At 42.1% G+C, this 21,383-nt stretch overlaps 1 protein-coding gene across 1 annotated transcript in view; it reads left to right on the plus strand.

Annotated features, from left to right (window-relative positions):
* The window catches only part of DCTN3 (dynactin subunit 3), a 340,986-nt gene that overhangs the window by 1,489 nt on the left and 318,114 nt on the right, over positions 1 to 21,383 (plus strand). The window lies entirely within an intron of this gene.

Below are 21,383 nucleotides of genomic sequence, written 5' to 3' on the forward strand. Positions count from 1 at the left end.
TCCTATCCTCTCCTCAAGATTTTTCTTGAAGTGCTAATGAGGAATTATGCTTGACATAGATGGGTAGCTTGTTCCAGAGTATGGGATGTCTCTGGGACAGGAATCTATCCCTCCAGCATGTCCTGTTTATTGTGGTGAAAAGGTTTAGGTCCCTGGAGTGTGTAGCTAGGAGGGTGTGGGATTTTTTTTTTAGGTAAAGCATGTCCAACAGCTCTGGGTTTGACATAGCTTTATATGTTAGGCAGAGATCACTTCTGAGAAGGCGATATGCTACTGAGTAAAGCTGGAATTTTTTTAGACTGTCAGTGTAGGGTATCTGTTTGAGGCCAGTAATCCTCTTTTTGAGGTACTTCTGTGGTCTTTCCAGCTGCTGCAGATGTCTTGTGAGGTAGATTCCAAAAGGGGCGTTGTACTCTATAATAGGTCTAATGAGTGTCGAGTAGAGGGGAACAATGACCTCTTTTTTTTTTCTTGAATGAGAACCCTTTTGTGATGAGGTGTGCCACGTAGAAGGATTTTCCTGACTACTGTGGCGATGTGATTATCAAAGGAGAGACTACTGTTAACTTCGGTCCTAAGGTCTCTTATCACACATTCGGCGTTAAGTAGACTGCCACCTATGTGGTAGTTCATGGGTACAGAGTTTTTACCAAAGAGATGACAATGCACTTTTTGGCATTGAGCTTGAGGCCATGGCTCTGCCACCAGGCATCTGTCTGCAGTGAGGCCCTTCTGCAGGATGTCCACATCATTTTGGGACTCTACTATGGCTCCTAGTTTGCAGTCATCTGCGAACTTCATCATCCAAAGGCCTTCTGTGTTAACCTATACTTCAGAGAAGTAGATACCAAACAGGAGAGGTCCCAGGACTGAACCCTGTGGTACTCCACTTCTCACTGGTTTGAAGTCAGATTTGGAGTCTGCAACTTTTACAGTGTGGGTTCTGTCAGTGAGCCAGTTGGCAACCCATCTTGTGATGTAGGGATTTTTACCTAGTTTAGTGAGTTTAGCTATAATTCCAGAATGGGAGATGGTGTCGAAAGCCTTTGCGAGGTCAAGATAGGCTGTGAGAACCACCTTACCCTCATCTACGGCTTTGGTGACTGCCTCAAAGGAGTCGATCAGGTTTAGGAGGCATGATCTGCCTTTCATAAACACAAACTGGGAGAGGTTTAGAGTTTGGAGATTACCAATGTCTTTGTTTATGAGTTCCATGATGATACATTCCATGGCCTTACAGACCAGGCTCGTCAGGCTAATAGGGCGATAGTTCCTGGGATCAGTGGTGCCCCCCCCCCCTTTGCAGTGGGATAACTGTTGCTGTGTGCCATTCAGTGGGCAAAAAGCCTGACGTGAGGCTATGATTGAACATGGTGCTTAGGTGGGGAGCCAGTTTCTTCTGAAGTTTGTGTAAAACGCAGCCTGGGATGTTGTCCGGTCCCATGGATGCTGTGATTTTGGCTTTAGAGAGTGCAGCTTTTACCTGTGTAGTTGTGATTACAGGATCTCTGCATTCTTCCTGTATACATATGGACCCTTTACGGGCTGAGAGGGGGGTAAAGTTAGCACTGAACCTATCTGCCAGGATGTTGGCAATATCAATTGGTTCTGTAATTTTCATGCCGTTGTGCTGTAACTCGGAGCAGATCTGGGTATTGCCATTGAGATTCTTGACATAGCTATAGAATGATTTGTGGTTGTCCCTAGAATCAGTGGCAAAATTTTGTTTTCATAGCTAGCTTTGGAGGATCTTATAAGGGATCTCCGCTTCTTACTGAGACTGACCAGGGAGCTCCTCCACTCATGAGATTTTACTATCTTTTGCAACAGTTTCTTCCTTCTGTTGTAGAGTTTGTTTATGGCAGGGAACCACCAGATTGGCTTCCTTTTTTTTTGGAGGATAGCGTCTTGGTTCTGTTTGGGATAGCATGATCCATGCACTCGTGTAAGTGCTTATAGAGTGAATTTGTGTAGGATTCAGCAGTAGTAACTGTATTGTCCATCTGCATGGGTGTCATGAAGTTCGCCACTTCTGTCTTAAGAAGCATGAAGTTGGCTTTGTAGAAATTTTTTACCGTGGTTTCCTTAATGCAGGGTGGGGGCGGGATATGGATATCTAGGGTGATTAGCTTATGGTCGGATCTGATTTCAGGTGTGGAACACTGGTCACTCATGTCAGTAATGACTAGGTCTAGGATATTGTTGCCCCTGGTGGGGATGTGAATAAGTTGATCCAGGGCATTGGAATTTATGCATTCCAGGAAGTGTTGAGTGAAGGAGTTGGTACATGAGTAGTTTTCCCAGTTAATGGTGGGGTAGTTGAAAATGCCCATTATTAGGGTGTTTAGTTGAACCCTAATATTTTCCAGTATATCAAGAAAAGAGGAGTGGGAATCCTGGGACATGGTGGGGGATCTGTAGCAAGCTACAATTTGGATTTCAGTTTTGCCCGGAGTTAGTTGCACTTGGATAACCTCGGATGCATTATGCTGAACAACTAGCCTGGAGGTGTGGATATCCTTAATGAATATGGACACACCTCCGCCTTTGGTGTTCCGGTCCAGTTTAGGTGGCCGAAAAGTGTGGCATGAGTTACAGCCTGGTAATGCAGGCTCTCTGGAGCCTTGAACCAAGTCTGTCACTGCACAGATATCGATGTTCTCCATTTTAAGTAGTGCCTTGAGGGAGTCCATTTTGAGATTTAGACTTCTAGCACCGAGTAGCATTGCCCTCAGTTTTTGCTTGCCTGTTCGTGTTACGGTGGTGAATTTGTCTTTTGAACCTTGCCTAAAAAATGCACTATAGGGGTGGCAAGAGCCTTAGCCAGTATCCAGAATCCCAGGGGTGACAGGTGCAGGCCATCTCTGGCAAAGTATCGTGGTCTGTTGATCATATCGTCCCAGGCAGACAGATACTGGATCCCCTTAGAATGACACCAGAAGCTTAGCCAGTTGTTGAAGTCAATCATTTTGTCCTTGTACTGCGATGTAATTCTGGGCGATGGTAGGATGCTACTCAGGGCTAGGGTCATGCCTGCCTGGGCTACAAGATCGGAGAGCTCTTCATGTCTCTCTTCACGTAGTCCAGGGAGGTACGTCTCCGGTCATTCACACCAACATGGACAATGACAGAGTCATATTTGTACTTGTTGTGGAGTGACCTGAGTGTGTGGGTTATGTGGTGGATCCTGGCACCAGACAGGCAGCTGACAGTAACCTTCTCCTTGTTTAGCCTGGTGAGTGGGACATCAGTGTGCCTGACAATAGAGTCACCTATGACTAGTGTGTTGGCTACGTTGTTTTGCCTTATGGCCTGTGGTTGAGTGGCACACTGAGTCTGTGGGCTATGTGTCATTTGGGTTGTGTTGGGGGGGTGGAGGTTGCTTGCGTTTCTGCTTTGGGAGGTGTCTGTTGCTTGAGCAGATTATTATTGAGAGCCTCTGTGATTTGTGTTTCTATGTGTGGATTTTGGTGGTGTAGGTTTAGTGGGACAATGTGATGAGTGTGGTGTGGTGCAAGTGTTTACCTTCTCCTCTTGACTGTCAAGTTCATTCGACAGTCAAGTTCATTCTTGGTTGGAGAGAGCTTTACCTCCAGTTTGGCTAGATAAATGCATCTCTCACAGGTTGTAGTGTTGTGTGGTTTTAGGAGAGGGTTGTCTGATTCAGTGGTTTCGGGATTTCTTATTTGTTGATAGCCACACTGCATGACCTACGAAGCGTGCATTTTTAATTCACGATTTCTCTCTCCCCTGACCTGCATCCATCAGGTGCTATATTTGAAATAAAACACAATTCCTGTGCTGTCCTTTTGATGAATGCATTCATCAGTATTCATTTCGGCACAGGAATGAATATTTAGCAGATTCAACAGCCTGCCCAGAATTGTCAGACTGGAGGCGTGGTTAGGGCGGGATTTGCTATTGCTCATCCTGTGAGGTACTGTTCTAATACAAAACCAAAGTCCACTCTTTTGTATCCAAAAAGCTGGGTTCAGGTCTGGTATCCCACCTTTGACCCAGAGGGTGACAGGACTAACCAGAGACAGAGTACAAAGGATTAGTCCAGTTACAGTCTCTTTAGGTAGCATATTTAGGTCTCTCTCTCTCTGTTCATTTAAGTAGATGGATGGACAAGTGTGATTATTCCTGCCACCGGGAAGGCATCCGAGCGAAAGACAGTCCCCTACATCTGCTAGCTAAAGTGATTTTATCTGGACTAATGCTTTATACTCTTTTCTTTTTTGTTACTTGGTGTGGCATTCCCAGAAAAATCCTAAGTTTTCTGCAAAAAGATACTTCTGTAAAAGTTTGAAATGGTGACATCCCTAGTTAATGACTGCTTCTGTTGCAAGCTGATTTACACTGTCATACCCTTACTGTGCAGCTGTGAAATTTTATTGGTTTAAAGTGCTGTGCTTCTGGAAGTAATGTTCATACTGCATAGCAGAAGTGTAAACCAAGAACTAGAATTAAAGTGGTGGTACCCCCCACCCGAGTCTTTTACTGTAGAGAATAGCATGACCTTGGTATACATAGGAGAGCAGCAGAATTTGCAGACTGCAAAACCATTGAGTAAAATCTCATAGGCATAACTACAGGTAAGGGGTTTTCCCAGTGAGGCTCAGTGGAGGGGACTGTGTGTAGTGATAGTGTTTCACAGTTTACCATATTAAGAAGTTAACTGCCGTGTTTCATTTATTTAGTTAGATTAATCCTGTGGTTCCGGGCCATTCTCTAGAAGAGACTTTCAAGTGACCATTAGACATTTGATAATCTTTAACAACCCCCCATAATATGTGGATGATAGTAACGTATCTACTTGATCAACCCCCTCCTTATCTGCTCAGTATTTATTTTATTTCCTTTACATTTGTTGACCGGGATAGTCTGACTAGATGCATGTCCATTTTCAGCAGAGGCCCAGGGAGAAAAGCTCCACACAGTATTATGATTTATACAAGACAGTTATAGACTACGTGAGATGCACTGTTTATACAAATTATTAAATCAGAAATGAGTATACTACCATTGCACGACAATAGGATAGAAGCTAGAGTTAAGAAATTCTACATTGGGATACTTAATATCCATAATACAATTGTGGTAAAGTTCTTGAGACACAAAGATGATTGTAGTCAGGGTTAGAGAAAGGGCATAACCAGTCTGATTTAAAATATTTTTTGAGATTTTCTTTGAAAAATGTGAGTGAGGATTCGAGAGTAAGGTGAGCAGGGATTTGATTCCAGGTTTTGTCGAATGAGTTGGCAAACAAGGCATCGCCAGCTGTTTTGTTGGATTTGACTGTTTGGATCAATAGTCTGTTGGATGAACGAAGTTTACTGTGGTTACTATATAGGCTGACAATATTTTTGAGTGCTGGTGTATTATCAGGGTGGTAGAGTGCTTTATGAGCAGCTATGAGCTGGTTAATCTGTAGTAGGGATGGTAGTTCAAGCCACCCTAAAAGACTTAGGTTGTGACAGTGGTGAGTCCTATAGGCTGAGCCAGTGGCAAATTAATGATGTGGTTATAGCAGCAGGATAATTTGTTAATTTCAGTTGTGTGCAAGTTTGTGAAAAGAGGGGAGGCATAAAGGAGGGTAGATAGGAAATGAGAATGGGCTATAGCAGTTCTAGCAAGAGGAGTAAGGAAAGGTTTAACCTTGTAAAGGGATCCAAGTTTTTTGTTTATGGTTTTGATGGTTTGATTGACATGTGCATCAAATGTAAGGTTATTGTCTACTATGACTCCCAGGAGTTTGGTTTGGGCTTCAGTGGAGATAATGGCCCCATTGTTAGATATAATGGTAATGAGTGGAGGGTTGGACCTACGAGTCGGAGTGAACAGGAGCAGCTTTGTTTTTTAGGGTTTAATAACAGACGGCGATTAGTGAGGCAATTTTCAACAGTATTGAAAGTACTTTGGGTTAGAGACTGCAGATCTGTTTGTGAGGTGGCTGAGCAGATCAGCATGGAATCGTCCGCATATTGAATACATGATGCTGTAGGGATGATATGGATGTCATCAATAAACATGGAGAACAGTTGTGGTCCGATTATTGAGCCCTGTGGGACTCCTAAGGTGATGGATAGACAAGATGATAGTTTATCTTGCCATAGGACTGCCTGTTGATGTCCAGATAGATAGGACTGAAACCATTGGAGAGTGTGGTAGTCTAAGGAGAAGGCTTTCAGGGTAAGGATGAGTAACTGATGGTCTACCATATCAAAAGCCTTGGATAGCTCTAGAAAGAGAGCAGAGAAAAGAAGGTTATTTCATTTATGGATAATGACATTAGTGAAAGAGAGAAGAGCTGAGGTGGCGCTGTGGTATGGCCTGAAGCCGTGCTGAGAGTCAATCAGCAGCTTATTTTGAATTAGGTGGTGCATGAGTTGTTTATGGACACAATTTCCATTATTTTAGCAAGTGGAGATAGAATGGCTATGGGTCTGTAGTTTGATAGTTCTATGGAGCTACCGCCTTTATGTAGATGTATAACATGGGATACTTTCCAGATAAAGGGGATGGAGGCTTCGGATAGGGTTCTATTTATCAAGACTGAGATTGGGTAGTTGGTGTTGTTTATATCTAAGTAGGTGTTGTGGGTCTTTTGTTGCATGCCAAGTGACCCATGCTTTATTTCTAAGTATAATTTTAGATTTTGTGTCTTTAGAGAGCCAAGGTGCTGTTTTTGTTTTGGTTCTGATGAAGTGGGTAGGGGCATGTGAGTTGAGGATGGTAAGGAATTTGTTATTGAAGTATTCCACTGCATCATCCAGTGGGAGTAATTTTAGGAGAGACCACTTACATGCTCTGAGCTCATTTTGGGAGTTGGTAAGGTTAAAGTTTTTGTTGGTTCTTATATTTTTGTAAGTGGGTAGTAGTTATCGACTTTGAGCTTGATTTGTATAGGTTTGGCAGTGGTCACTTAGGTCATCGGGCAGGGTCCCGGACTTGTATGAATGAGGTTAGCCATTGATAAGTATCCAATCTAGGGTACTTTCTTTGTTATTAGTTTTATTGAGCCTTGTGGGAGTGTTAATGATCTGTGAAAACCCATAAAGGTTAATGTGGGTAGTGGGAGATTTAGAGGAGCAGGAGCTCCAATCAATGTTGAAGTCACCAAATACAATGGGGGCAGTTACTGGATAACCATTGCAGGATGTCTTTTAGTGTGCTAACATTTTTACCTAGGGTAATGTAGACAGACTGTGTGTGTGTGTGTGTGTGTGTGTGTGTGTGTGTGTGTGTGTGTGTGTGTGTGTGTGTGTGTATTATATATATATATATATATATATATATATATATATATATATATATAGAGATATATATATATATATATATATATATATATATATATATAGAGATATATATATATATAGAGATATACACACATATACATACACACTTCTTTTTTTTGTCAATTTGCAGTTTGGTAATCAGGGTTTCAGCATAATTATTTTGGGGTGGTGGGTGTCTGCAGTGACTGTAAGGGTAGATATGTAGAGAACAGCGACCCCCACCACCTTTCCTGTTAGCTCTGTCTAGTCTTAAGTATTTGATACCCAGGGGGAATTACTTCATTATCTTTAGTTGCAGGTTTTTGCCAGGTTTCAATAAGACATAATATGTCTGGGGAATGGACTGCTAAGAGGGTGTGTAGGTGGTGAACCTTATTATTTAAGCTTGTAATGTTTAGATGACAGGCTAGGAATGAGTTAGGGGCCTGTTAGAGTAATATTGGTAGGATTATTATTGTGGGAGCTAGGTGCAGCAGTGTAGGCTGGGGCAGGGTTGGGTGGATGTCCCCATATTTTCTGAGGTTGTAGCTTAGGTTAAGTATGAGTTTTAGTATTTTATGTAAGAGTTTTGGTACTGTTTGGTTTTTGGGGTGGCATGATGGCATCTAATTGGTTGGTAGTATTTAGGGGCAGAGGAGATGAATGAGGGGGAGTAGAGAAGTATCCATTTTCTTTTAATACTAATAGGGAGGAGATGTGGACTCTAGGGTAGTAAAGACTTAGGTTGATCTTATTCTCGTAGATGGTGAGGTTATATGGGAGGAGTAGCAGGGGTACTAATGGAATAATGAGTATTTTGGGTGCTGGCATTGTGACTGGTGGTAGTATAATTTGGATGTTTTTAGACAACAGACTGTTGAGAGACTTGGTAATTGGCTATTGATGGCTATTGAGAGCTTTTAGTGTGCAGTTATTGATGATTGGTTAATTAGGAAGGGGAGTGGCTTAATGGGGATAAGTTTAGCAATACCAGGAACGGGTGGGATTGGGGACAGGGTGGGGGACGGAGCATTAAAACTTATCCAAGGTATGTCAGAGCCTTCACTGAAAATAAATGGATTCATGTTGACTTATCAGTGGACATTGTGCAAATGCTGGTTCATGAAATTTATAGGTTCATAGGTAGGTACTAGGCTATTGGCCCTAGAGCCTATATAAGCCTAGCCAAAAAGGTACCGTGGCATTCAACACTCGAACATTATTTTCCTGTGCCCCTGTTGAGCAGAGCCACAGAAGTGATCCCCGGGGTGAATTTCCTATTTCCCATTCAATCATCAAGATTTTTCTTGGAGTGCTAATGAGGAGCTTTGTTTGATATAGATAGGTAGTTTGTTCCAGAGTATGGGAAGTCTGTGGGACGGGAATCTATCCCTCCAGCATGTTCTGTTTATTGTGGTGACAAGGTTTAGGTCCCTAGAGCGTGTAGCACAGAGGGATTGGGATTTCTTTAAGTGGAGCATGTCTAACAGCTCTGGGTTTGACATAGCTTTGTATGTTAAGCAGCAATCGCCTCTGACTAGGCGATATGTGACAGAGTAAAGCTGGAGTTTTTTGAGACTGTCTGTCTGTGTAGGGCATCTGTTTGAGGCCGGTAATCCTCTTTGTGAGGTATTTCTGCGGCCTTTCCAGTTTTTGCGGATGTCTTGTGAGGTACATACCAAAAGGGGCATTATACTCTATAATGGGTCTAATGAGTGATGAGTAGAGGGGAACAATGACTTCTTTTTTTTTCCTGGATGAGAAACCTTTTGCGATGAGGTTTGCCACTTAGAAGGATTTCCTGACTACTGTGGCAATGTGATTAGCAAAGGAGAGACTACTGTCCACCTGTGTCCCAAGGTCTCTTATCATACTTTCAGTGTTAAGTAGACTACCACCTATGTGGTAGTTCATGGGTACAGATTTTTTACCAAAAGGGATGACTGCACTTTTTGGCATTGAGCTTGAAGCCATGGCTTTGACACCAGGCATCTGTCTCAGTGAGGCCCTTTTGTAGGATGTCCACATCGTTAGGAGTTTCGATTATGGCTCCTAGTTTGCAGTCATCTGCAAACTTCAATAGCCAAAGACCTTCTGTGTTGGCCTGTACTTCAGAGAAGTAGATACCAAACAGGAGAGGACCCAGGACTGAGCCCTGTGGTATTCTACTTGTCACTGGTCTGAAGTTGGATTTGGAGTCTGCTACTTTCACAGTGTGGGTTCTGTTCGTGAGCCAGTTGGCAACCCATCTTGTGACATAGGGATTTCTACCTAGTTTAGTGAGTTTATCTATAATTCCAGAGTGGAGGATGGTGTTGAAAGCCTTGGCAAGATCTATATAGGCTGTGTGAACCACCTTACCCTCATCTACGGCTTTGGTGACTGTTTCAAAGAAGTCTGTCAGGTTTAGGAAACATGATCTGCCTTTTACAAACCTGAACTGGGTGGGGTACAGAGTATGGAGATTACCAATGTCTTTGTTTATAAGTTCCATGATGATACGTTCCATGGCCTTGCAGACCAGGCACTTTAGGCTAATGGGCCGGTAGTTCCCAGGGTCCGTGGTGGATCCCCCTTTGTGGAGTGGGATAACCGTCGCTGTGTGCCATTCAGTGAGCACAAAGCCTGAGGTGAGGCAATGATTGAACATGGTACTTAGGTGGGGTGCCATTTCGTTCTGTAGTTCATGTAGAATGCAGCCTGGGATGTTGTCAGGTCAGGTCCTATGGATGCTGTGTTCTTTGCTTTGGAGAGTGTGTTTTTTACCTGTGTAGCCGTGATTACAGGAACTTTGCATTCTTCCGGTATAGAGATGGGCCCTGTATGGGGTGAGAGAGGGGTAAAGTTAGCACTGAACCTATCTGCCAGGATGTTGGCAATATCACTTGGTTCTGTATATTTTGTGCCATTGTGCTGTAACTTGGAGCAGATCTGAGTGTTGCCATTGAGATTCATGACATAGCTATAGAATGCTTTGTGGTTGTCTTTAGAAACAGTGGCGGTTTTGGTTTCGCAACTAGCTTTGTAGGATTTTATGAGGGATCTCAGTTTCTTACTGAGGCTGACCATGGAGTTCCTCCAATCATGGGTTTTTTTTTTTTTTTTTTTTTTGCAGCAGTTTCTTTCTTCTGTTGTAGAGTTTGTTTATGGCAGGGGACCACCAGATCGGTTTCCTTTTTTTGGAGGATAGCGTCTTGGTTCTGTTAGCAATAGCACAATCCATGCACTTGTGTAAGTGCTTATAAAGTGCATTTGTGTAGGATTCAGCAGTCATACCTCTATTGTCCATCTGGATGGGTGTGGTGAAATTTGCTACTTCTGTCTTAAGCGTGAAGTTGGTTTTGGAGAAATTTTTTATGGAAGTTTCCCTAATGGAGGGTGGGATGTGGATGTCTAGGGTGATTAGCTTGTGGTCTGATCTGACCAACGAGGAAGTGACCTCTGGTGTGGAACACCGATCGCCCCTGTTGGTAATGACCAGGTCTAGGATATTGCTGCCCCTGGTCGGGGGTGTGGATAAGTTGATCCAAGGCATTGGAATTTATGAATTTCAGAAAATGTTGAGCAAAAGATTTGGTATATGAGAAGTTTTCCCAGTTAATTGTGGGGTAGTTGAAATTGCCCATTATTAGGGTGTTGGTTGTATCCTAATATTTTCAAGTGTATCAAGAAATGAGGAGTGGGCATCCTGGGGCACGGTGGTGGATCTGTAGCAAGCTAAAATTTGGATTGTGGTCTTGCCCAGAGTTAGTTGCACTTGGATAATCTCAGATGCATTATGCAGAGCAAGTATCCTGGGGGTGTGGATATCCTTAATGAATATGGACACGCCAACACCTTTAGTGTTTCGGTCCAGGTTAGATGGCCGAAAGGTGTGATATGAATTATAGCCTGGTAATGCAGGGGTGCTCTCTGGAGCCTTGAACCAGGTCTCTGTCACTGCACAGATGTCTCTGTTCTCCATTTTAAGGAGTGCCTCGAGTGAGTGCATTTTGAGGTTTAGACTTCTAGCACTGAGTAGCATTACCCTCAGATTTTCTTGCTTGTACCTGTTACGGTGGTGAATTTGTCATTTGAACCTTGCCTAAAAAAGGCACTATAGGGGTGGCAAGAGCCTTAGCCAGTATCCGGAATCCCAAGGGCAACCAGTGCAGGCCATCTCTGGCAAAACATCGTGGTGTGTTAATCATGTCATCCCAGGCAGACAGATGCTGGATCCCCTTAGAGTGACACCAGAAGCCTAGCCAATTGTTGAAGTCAATCATTTTGTCCTTGTACTGTAATCTCATTCTGGGTGATGGCAGGATGCTACTCAGGGCTAGGGTCATACCTGCCTGGGCTACAAAATCGGAGAGCTCCTCCATGTCTCTCTTCATGTAGTTCAGGTAGGTATGTCTCAGGTCATTCACACCAACATGGACAATGACAGTCATATTTGTACTTGTTGTGGCGTGGCCTGAGTGCGTGCGTTATGTGGCGGATCCTGGCACCTGACAGTAACTTTCTCCTTGTTTAGCCTGGTGAGTGGAACATCAGTGTGCCTGACTATAGAGTCACCTATGACTGCATTGTTGGGTACGTTGTTATGCCGTATGGACTGTGGTTGGGTGGTACACTGAGTTTGTGGGCTGTATCATTTGGGTTGTGTTGGGGGTGGAGGTTGCTTGCGTTTCTGATGTGGAGGTCTCTGTTGCTTGGGCAGGTTTTTATTGAGAGCCTCCATGAATGTAGGTGTGTGTTTTGTGTTTCTATGAGTGTGTTTTGGTGGTGTAGGGTTTGAGGGACTATGATGAGTGTGGTGCAAGTGTTTACCCTCTCCTCCTGACTGTCTAGTCAAATCTTGGGTGAAGAGAGCTTTGCTTCCAGTTTGGCTATATAAGTGCATCTCTCACAGGTTGTAGTTTTGGGTGGTAGGAGGAGAGGGTTGTCTGTGTACATGAGGCAATTGCTGCATTGGCCCAAGTTGCCCAGATTCATCAAGTAAAACACCAGGAGCTGACCCATAGACTTGCCTGGATAAGTGCTTATTTATTAAGTACTAAAAACTGTTTTCCTCTACACAAGTGAGGAAAGTTGAGTGTTGTAGTAATTTGTAGCTTATTTAGTGCTTACATTGAGTTCTGAACAAGTGCTGAGCTCAAAGAAACCGATTTCAGTGATAAAACTAAAAAACTGGCTAGTTCTAAGGGAAAATTTGAAGAGCAGACTTTATGGCTACGGGAATATTTTAACCCTAGCTAAGCGGCGATGAAGTGTATTTAATATAACAGTAGCAAATGAGCAAACTGATTTAAACAAATGAACCAATAAAAAGCTAAAAACCGAGCCCCGTTCCAGCAGTCTTCAGTCAGACAAGTTTTAACTGCACTCTCCTGCCACTAGGGTGCAGGGGAACCTTCTCCAGAAAATGATGGCCTGGATTAGTGCTCAAGTTATACAAACAAAGCTAGATTAAGCAGGTCTGAATCTTAGTCTTGTGCTACAGCAAACAAGGCGTACCAATTTCAGAAAGAAACAGTTCAAATAAGCAGGCACAATAAGCCTTTAACTAGAAACTCCCAGCTCAGAAGGGCAGAATCTACCCTCTCCTCCCACAAGAGTGCAGACCACACCTTCTTAATGTAAAATAACTGGCCCTAAGCCCAAGTGCTTAAACCAGAACTAATACACTTTTAGAATAACAGACACTAAGCCTTCAATCAGCAACTCCCAATTTAGAATGATGTAAGCTACCTATTCTGACATTACAGTGAAGACCACAAACCTTAATGTAAACCAGCTGGTCTGAAGCCCAAGTGGAAACACAAATAAAGTAAAAGATGAATAAAGTGCATTTTTTATCACCAAAGTACTACAATCAGTGACTGACAAAACAGTTTTTCCTGCAGCACCCCCCTAGTTGGGGGGGGGGGGTGCTGTGGCTTAACAGTAAATAATATCAATAGTTTTCAGTTTGGTAATCACAGAATTCTCTGAACAGTTGAAAGGTTGCCAGTGCAATGTATTGTGTTTGATAAGCGCAGTCAAATCAATATTGATTCATTGCAATCCTGCAGATAATTGTCCTGGGTCATGGTTACTACGAACAAACTGGAAGTTGCTCTTCAGTAGTAACATAACTGTAAGTTAATGAAGTTGACCATGTGGTTAGTTGTAGGGTTTTTGGGTAGGATTCTAAGGCTAAAGTGTTATGAGCTGTAATTTTAGCATTGGGTTAGGTTTAGGGGTTTTTACTGTGACTAGGGAGTAATTCTGCTTATAAAAATGTAGTTTTTAGTTATTTTTGCAGACCTAATGTGTTTTTCTAATACTGAAAACAATTTAAAGCTGTCCAGTAGGACTAACTGTTGTCATTGTGTGTTCTGTAAGCTGAATAATCACTGGTAGAGGGGCATCTTGCTGTAGTTATTGTATTAATTAATTGCTTTGCTTTTCTTCCTTTTTAAGTTTTACTTTAACCTTGGCATGTATGATTTTTTTATTTATCTTTTCATAAACAAAATAAGAACATTTATTTATATGTGCGTATATGTATTTGTATATTAGCCAGGGTAGTGGAGTGATTCATACTGGACCCATTTTAGTCACAGCTCAAAATTATATAATTTATATGGAAGAAAAGCAGTTCAGTACTACAGTAATTGAGAAAGCAAGGGTTGAAAAAAACTTGCAGTGAGAGCACTGTAATACAGCATTTGTAAAGCAGCACTAGGATACAGAAGGGTGATCAATGCAAAATTTATACATGTACTGTATAGCAAAAATATCATCTGACTGTTACTTTTATTGTAGCGTGAGGGTATGCAGTGGTTGGTTTGTTTTTAAAAGTTGAGGGGTGCATGGGTGAGTAAAATAATTTGGGGAAATAGTGTTTACTTTGTGGAATAAAAGGAGAAAACATGGTTAGTATTGTTAGTGTTAGTAGTTTAGTTAAGTCATTTTTTTCTGTACTGTCCATTGTGTACATAGTGTTCTTTGTCAACACCATAATTCTGAAACCTCTATTTTCTTCCTGTCTTGTCTCTTTACTGTCCAATCTTCATGACCTTGTGTTGTTATTCAAAATACCATAGCTTGGGCTGGTTGAAACTTCGTATGTGAAGTATAACTGCATGGGGGTGGGGGTGCTGTATTCTTTATCAGCACAATAATTCTGAAACCTCTGTATGTCCTTCTATTCTCATGTTGCAGTATTCATAACTGTAGGGAGGTTGCTGCCTGCAGCATCGGACATCTGGCCAGTATACCAAAGTCTTCGGAGCAGGAGTACATGTAACGTTTGATGTCAGAGCCATAAACCAACATTGGCTATAAAAGTGATGTCTGCACGTACCCACTTCAGAACTTTTCTGCCGCAGTGATCTTAGACCTCTGATCGCCAGCTTCGGGAAGCAGTTCGCTCTTTTGATGGCCATCTGCTGCAGGTGAGTACCCTTTGGCTTTTTTGTTACCGATTCCTTAGCTTTTCAGACATGCATGTTAACTAGAAAGGGAAAGTGTGCTTGTGGAAGACAAATTCCACACAAGGGCATGCATGATAAGTGCTTATTCTGTTTAGAGGAGGCCCACAACCATACGTCTTGCGACATTTGTAAATCCTTTATGCCTAAAACACTTCATAGCCATCTGGATGCACTCAAACTCTATCTCAAGAAACAGAGACTCTGGCATCTAGTGTTAGGTATGGATGGTGGGGATGGTGGGGTAGGGGCTTCCGACAAGCCGCCTACGAAGAAGGCCAAAAAAGTTAGGCCCGATGCCCATGCTGCACCTCAGGAGTCCGGTGAGACTTTCGAGGCAGGTGTTAGCCCAGGGTCCCATCGGGCATCTGTTTCTCAGTTGGAACCGGGAACCATTATGTAAGCTGGCTCCATGGAAAAACTGATTAGATCCACTGAGGTAGGTCAGCCATCGGCTCCTGATGCCAAGGGGGGAACCATGGCTTGTGACTCTGGAAAGGCCTACCCATCCTTAACTCCTCAGTAGAGGAAACAAAAATTAAAACCTACAGAACAGCAATCTGCCCCTGGATGGAATTTTTTTTCCCAAATCTTTTCAGGACATTCCAGGCCCTCCAATCACAGGTACCTCATTCTGCTCCTCCTCCAGTGCAGACCTTAGAAGAATCGGAGGAAGAATTTTCCTCGTCTAAAGATTCCCTTACTTACTGCTCTCAGATTGAATCCCCTATGGACTTCATTACCCCTGAGGAAGAAGACTTGATCAGTCCTGAATCTCCAGGGGAAGAATTTTCTTTTGGAGATACCATATCTGTCATGAGAGAACACTTCAAATGGCAGGCCTCAGATGTTTCAGAAACAAAGGAGAGGTACTTTGAATTACTAAGATGGATCAACCCTCCCCATCTGCAGTCCCTCCCTTGCTTCCAGCCTTTCAAGATGCCTTTCTGGCTGCTTCACAGGCCCCTGACTCCCAGCCCCCAGCTTCAAAACGCCCAGACAGGTTCTGTAAAGTTCCTCAGGATACTCAGTACCTGTTCAAGAACCCCCCCCCCCCCCGCAGTCATACCAGTCTCAGCTGGCAAATCCTCTAGACAGCTGCCTTCTACCTCTTTATTCCCAACTGACAAGGGCAGCAAGTTTATGGATAGGTTAGGGAAGAAGGTCTATACTTCTTCCACTCTTGCCATCAGAGCCCTTAATTGTCAAACCCACATGGCCAGGTTTGATTTGGACACCCTCTGTAAGGCTTCAGCGCTCGTACCTGATGTACCAGACTCTGCTGCTAAGACCCAAATTAACTCCTTACTCTCCACTGCCTCACAGGTGACCAGGCACTCTTATGCGGTGGAGGCCTCTTCAAAATCTGCAGCTTCAGGCTCTGTGTTGCATAGTTATTCCTGGGTGAGGCTCCAACCCCTCCCTATGGATGTACAAACCAAGTTGTTGGATGCACCACTAGATAAAAAGGCCCTTTTTGGTGAAGCTTCTTCAGAACTCCTCCAGTCCCTACAAGAAAAGGAGAAAGGATTTGCAAAATTTAAAACATTAATTGGTTTCACCTATCCATAGGTACCATAGAAACTGCAGTCAAAGGACTACCTTTGTTAGAAGACAGTCATCTCATTCTGCTCCACCTCAGGCTAAGGGACAGAGGCAACCTAGAAAACATTCCACTCCTAGACCTCCTTCCTCCACTAATAACTCTCTTCCTTTTGGTGGCAGTCTGACCAGGACAGAACCTCTCAACTGTGACTCAAACCCACTACCTCCCCCCAATCCCTTCGCCTCACCATCTCCCTACCCTCCTGGTGGAAGATCACCTCAGAGGCCTCGGTCCTCTCCATCATTTAAAAAGGTTATTTTATGACTTGGTGGACTCTAACCCCCTTCCAGGGGATACTCCAACCTCCCCTAAGCCGCCAGCTCCATCTTTTCCCCTCTATTCTGGATCAACTACAGGCCCAGGGCACCATAGAAAGGGTACCACCACAGCAGCTAAACAAGGGATTTTGCTCTGATGTTTTTTGGTCCCAAGAAAAGATGGTCCTTGGAAACCAATTCTGGATTTGTCCATACTCATCCTCTTTCTCAAGGTTCACACCTTCAAAATGCTCACTTTGCAGCTGCTCTTGCTCCTTATCCCCTACCAGGCCTTTATTGTATCCTTGGATCTGAAGGACGCCTACCTTCACATTCCCATTCACCCCTGTTACAGGAAATTCCTATGCTTTTCATAGGTGTGTACTAGGGTAATGGCCCTGGAGCCTTTACAAGCCTAGTCCATAGGATTACCCTGGCATCGTGCCACCCAACCTTAGTTGCCAGTGCCTCTGTCGAGTAAAGCCACTGGAGTGATCCCTGTGGTAAATTTTCTATTTCCCATCCACTCATCAAGATTTCTCTTGAAGAGGGACAGTGAGGTGCTTTGCTTGATATGTATGGGAAGTCTATTCCATAGCATGGGCAATCACTGGATTGTGAACCTGTCCCTCCAGCATATTCTGTTGATTATTGTAATGAGGTTGAGGTCTCTGGAGTGTGTGGTGCGGAGGGATTGGTATTTCTTTAGATGCAGCATTTCTAACCGGTCTGGGTCAGACATGGCTTTGTAAGTCAAGCAGAGATTGCCTCTAAGTAGGCGATATGAGACAAAGAAGAGTTTTTTGAGTCTGTCCATATAGCACAAATGTTTAAGGCCTAGGATCCTCTTTGTGATGTACTTTGTCTTTCCAGTTGTTGCAGGTGTTTAGTGAGGTACATGCCAAATGGGGCATTGTACTCAATGAGTGGCCTAATGAAAAGTAGAGGGAGACAATGGTATCTTTCTTCCTGGATGCAAGTAGGTTCCTTGCATTTTCAATTTTCTGCATTACCTTTTGGGCTCTCTGCAGCTCCTTCCTGGATGCAAGTAGGTTCCTTGCATTTTCAATTTTCTGCATTACCTTTTGGGCTCTCCGCTGTTGGGCTCTGGTGTGGAATTTTCTGTGAGTTTGTTGGTGCAGTTCCACACGGGACGTTTGTTGTTTCTGTTGTCGCTTGATGGATTCGTCTCAAAGTTCAACAGCTGGCGCTTCTCCTTTACATGGTAACGAAATAGCGGACCTCAGGGCGGAGGTATCGGCTTTGAGAGGTGAAGTTGCAAAAATGCTGGAATTGTTTAGCAAGATCCCCGGAACAGTTTCTGTACAGAAGGAATCGCCTTCTGTAAATAAAAAAGGTACTGTAGCTACTATTTCTTTGCAAGACACGGGAATGCCTATTAACATTTCTGACAGTAAACGGCATAACAGTATACCGGACACTTCCTCTCCAGGTATACCTAATGGACAAGGGCATAAAGTTATACCTAGTGTGGATATTGATTTACCTATTTACAATTTTAATGATTATGATAAGACCGCTTTGACTGATTTCACGTTCGACTTCTCTTTTGGCAACATGACTGAGGAAGCGAAACGAATTGGCACAAAACCGAAACAGCCCCTTAGTACTCGGACATATGCCAATCCTTCTGGGACTACTAGAAAGTACACAGAGACTGGTCGACAGAATTCTTCAGTCATGAAACAGCAAAATCTGAAAGATTTCCTGGGGCAGGAATGTAAATTTGACAACAGTCAGTGGGACACTAATACTGACGTACACACTAAAGATAAAGGAACCTTAAAAGACATGATATATTTATTTGGGAAGAAAATCAACAGTATTAATGCTGTTAAACTTGACAATGCATATTTAAATCACTGTCTTTCTTTGCACATTGTACCTATGGGGTTAAGGTTTTTTAAAATGCCTCAAGGGATTGATATAAATATTGAAGTAGAAACAGAATTTAACACCATGTTTGACCATTTTGGATGTCAGTTTATGAAACCACTTATTAAGCATAATGATGTCAAATTGTGCAAACTTTTACTTGAGGTAGAGAATTTAAACAACCTTATAATTAAGGATTTAGCCTATCCCCAATGGGAGAATTTGTTTCACAAACAATTTTCGATTGCTGAAAGTAGAGCAAAGAGTGCTTTTGAAAGGAAGCACAAGAAATTAAACAGAGATAGAGAACAGTATAGAAGAAACATGTGCTATAGGTGGAATTACAGCAGACAGGACAAAGAGTATACAGCAACTGTTGATCAAAGGCAAGATATCAGTAGGGACGAAAATTATGATAGGTTTTTTTATGGGCCCAGAGAAAGGAATCAGGGGAAATGGAAGAAAGCAGGAAAGTGGAAAAAGAAATGGTAAATATGATAGAAGACAGTAAAAGCGAATCTATCCCTTTGGAAGAAACTGGTATTGTGACTAATAATGCTGTTAATGAATACTAAAGTTTTAAAATATACAACTTCAGTAGTTTGAAATTAAGATCAACACATTTTGACCTTTTATCCAAGGGATTTAATTTCATTCCCACCCCCAAATTTAATCTAGTTGACAATATCTTAGAATTCAAGAAATATACTAGAAAACTAAATTTAGCACTCATGTTTAGCAATAAAGAACAGAAGGATCAAGGACACAGTAAGGGATCACTAGGGTTAAAAAAGCCTAGTTCTTTTATACCACTTAGTCATCCCAGTGTGCAGCTATATGATCAAGTGGTAACTAATGAAATATACAGACTTTACAAACATAAAAGAAAGTTTCATATTAAGCAGAACTTAACGTTTGATGAAAGGAATACTTTACTGGAACTACAGAAGGACACAAACTTACGCATAATGAAACCTGACAAGGGTGGGGGCATAGTTATATTTGATACTATCAGTTACAATGCCAACATCCTGGATATATTACATCATTCAGGAAACTATTCAACATCCTCTATCAATGAGGTAAATATAGCGTATCATAGGATAGACATGTACCTTGAAGAGTACCTTTTGGAACATCGAATATCTGAAGACATGTACAACTATATGACAGTTGAACATCCGGTCTTAGCTACCATCATAGGGATACCTAAGGTACACAAAAACCAAGACAATCCACCATTTCGTCCTATTATTTCAGGAAGTAGGTCAAAAACGTTTCCAATAGGTGTGGTAATTGATACGCTATTAAAACCTATTTATAAGGAAGTGAAACATCTGGTAAAGGATTCATGGGAATTTTTATCAAACTTTCCCGTTGACAAGCATCATCATGGTATTTTATTTAGTACAATAGATGTGGTTGATCTATTCAGTTCCATACCTATGGATGAAGGTATAGAAGCTTTCACCAATAGTTTGAGAAAATACACCAAAATGTCATGGGATAGAATTCAGCTATTGGCAGAGCTAATGAGCATCATTTTAGACAACAACTTCATTTTCCATGAAGGGGAAATATTCAAGCAGACCAGGGGGGTGGCTATGGGAGCAGCTTGTGCTCCCATATACGCTAACCTGGTCATGCTTGAATGGGAAGAACAACATGTATTAAATGGGATTTATGCGAATTCCATTGTATACTATTCCAGATTCCTAGATGACATTTACATCTTATGGAATGGGAGCCCTGATTCCTTTGCAGTATTTATCAATCATATTAATAGTAGTACCAATTATTTAAAATTTACCTCAGTGGTCAACAAACATGGAGTGCCATATTTGGATACCTTGATCGCATCTGAGGGGGACACATTGAAATCTACTGTATACAGAAAGGACACATTTACTAATTCGTATATGGACTTTAATAGTTTCCATCCCAGAAAGGTGAAGAGAAACATTTATAAAGGACAATGCGTCAGGGCAGTTAGAATGTGTTCCAATTACCACGACATGGTCAAGGAAATTGACTATATTACATCATTGTTTTTGGATAGAGGTTATGATAATGATTTGATGGTGGAAATATCAGCATATGTGATAAGTCAATGGGGTGTAAAATACAAACCTCTACTAGGGACACATAGTACAGCAAGTACAATAGTAAATAATGACATCATAGATAAGCAAGATAAAAATCAAGATGTCTCAGTAGTTACAGCTATTACTTATCATAGAGCTTGTATTTTGGAATTCGGTCCTTATAGCCAATATATTAAAAATATTATAATTAAAAATTGGCACCTTTTAACCAAAGACCCAGATGTTGTTGAGAAACTAGGGTTAGAACCCAAATTTGTCAACAAAATGGGAATGAACGTTAAGAGAATTCTCGAAAAAGGTTGTAACTTGAAATTCACTGGTAACACACTTACTTCGAGATGTGGGACGTGTAGACAGTGCCATAGTATTTATACTAAGAGTACAATTATATTGGGAAATGAGAATTGCACTAAAATTTACCCGGTTAAGGGTAATTGTAAGTCTAGGATGTTAGTATACATTGCTTTGTGCACAGTCTGCCCATCTTTTTATGTGGGCAAGACTGAAAGACTTTTAAGACAACGGATATATTCCCATTTATATTGTATAAAAAATCAAGATACAAAGAATGCATTAGCTAGGCACGTCATAAATGAAGGGAATGAACATACATTTGAATTTGCCATCTTAGAGATAGTTAAAATCAACCCTAGAGGTGGCAATATAAAAAATCTTCTAGCCTATAGAGAGGTATATTGGCAAATCCTAACAGATGCCACTAGAAAACCTGGCATTAACGACTATTTTACCATCAAGCCTCTCTTGATGTTGAATATCAA

Source organism: Protopterus annectens, chromosome 1.part1 (assembly GCF_019279795.1).
Source record: "Protopterus annectens isolate FY-2018-M chromosome 1.part1, PAN1.0, whole genome shotgun sequence".
NCBI lineage: Eukaryota > Metazoa > Chordata > Ceratodontiformes > Protopteridae > Protopterus > Protopterus annectens.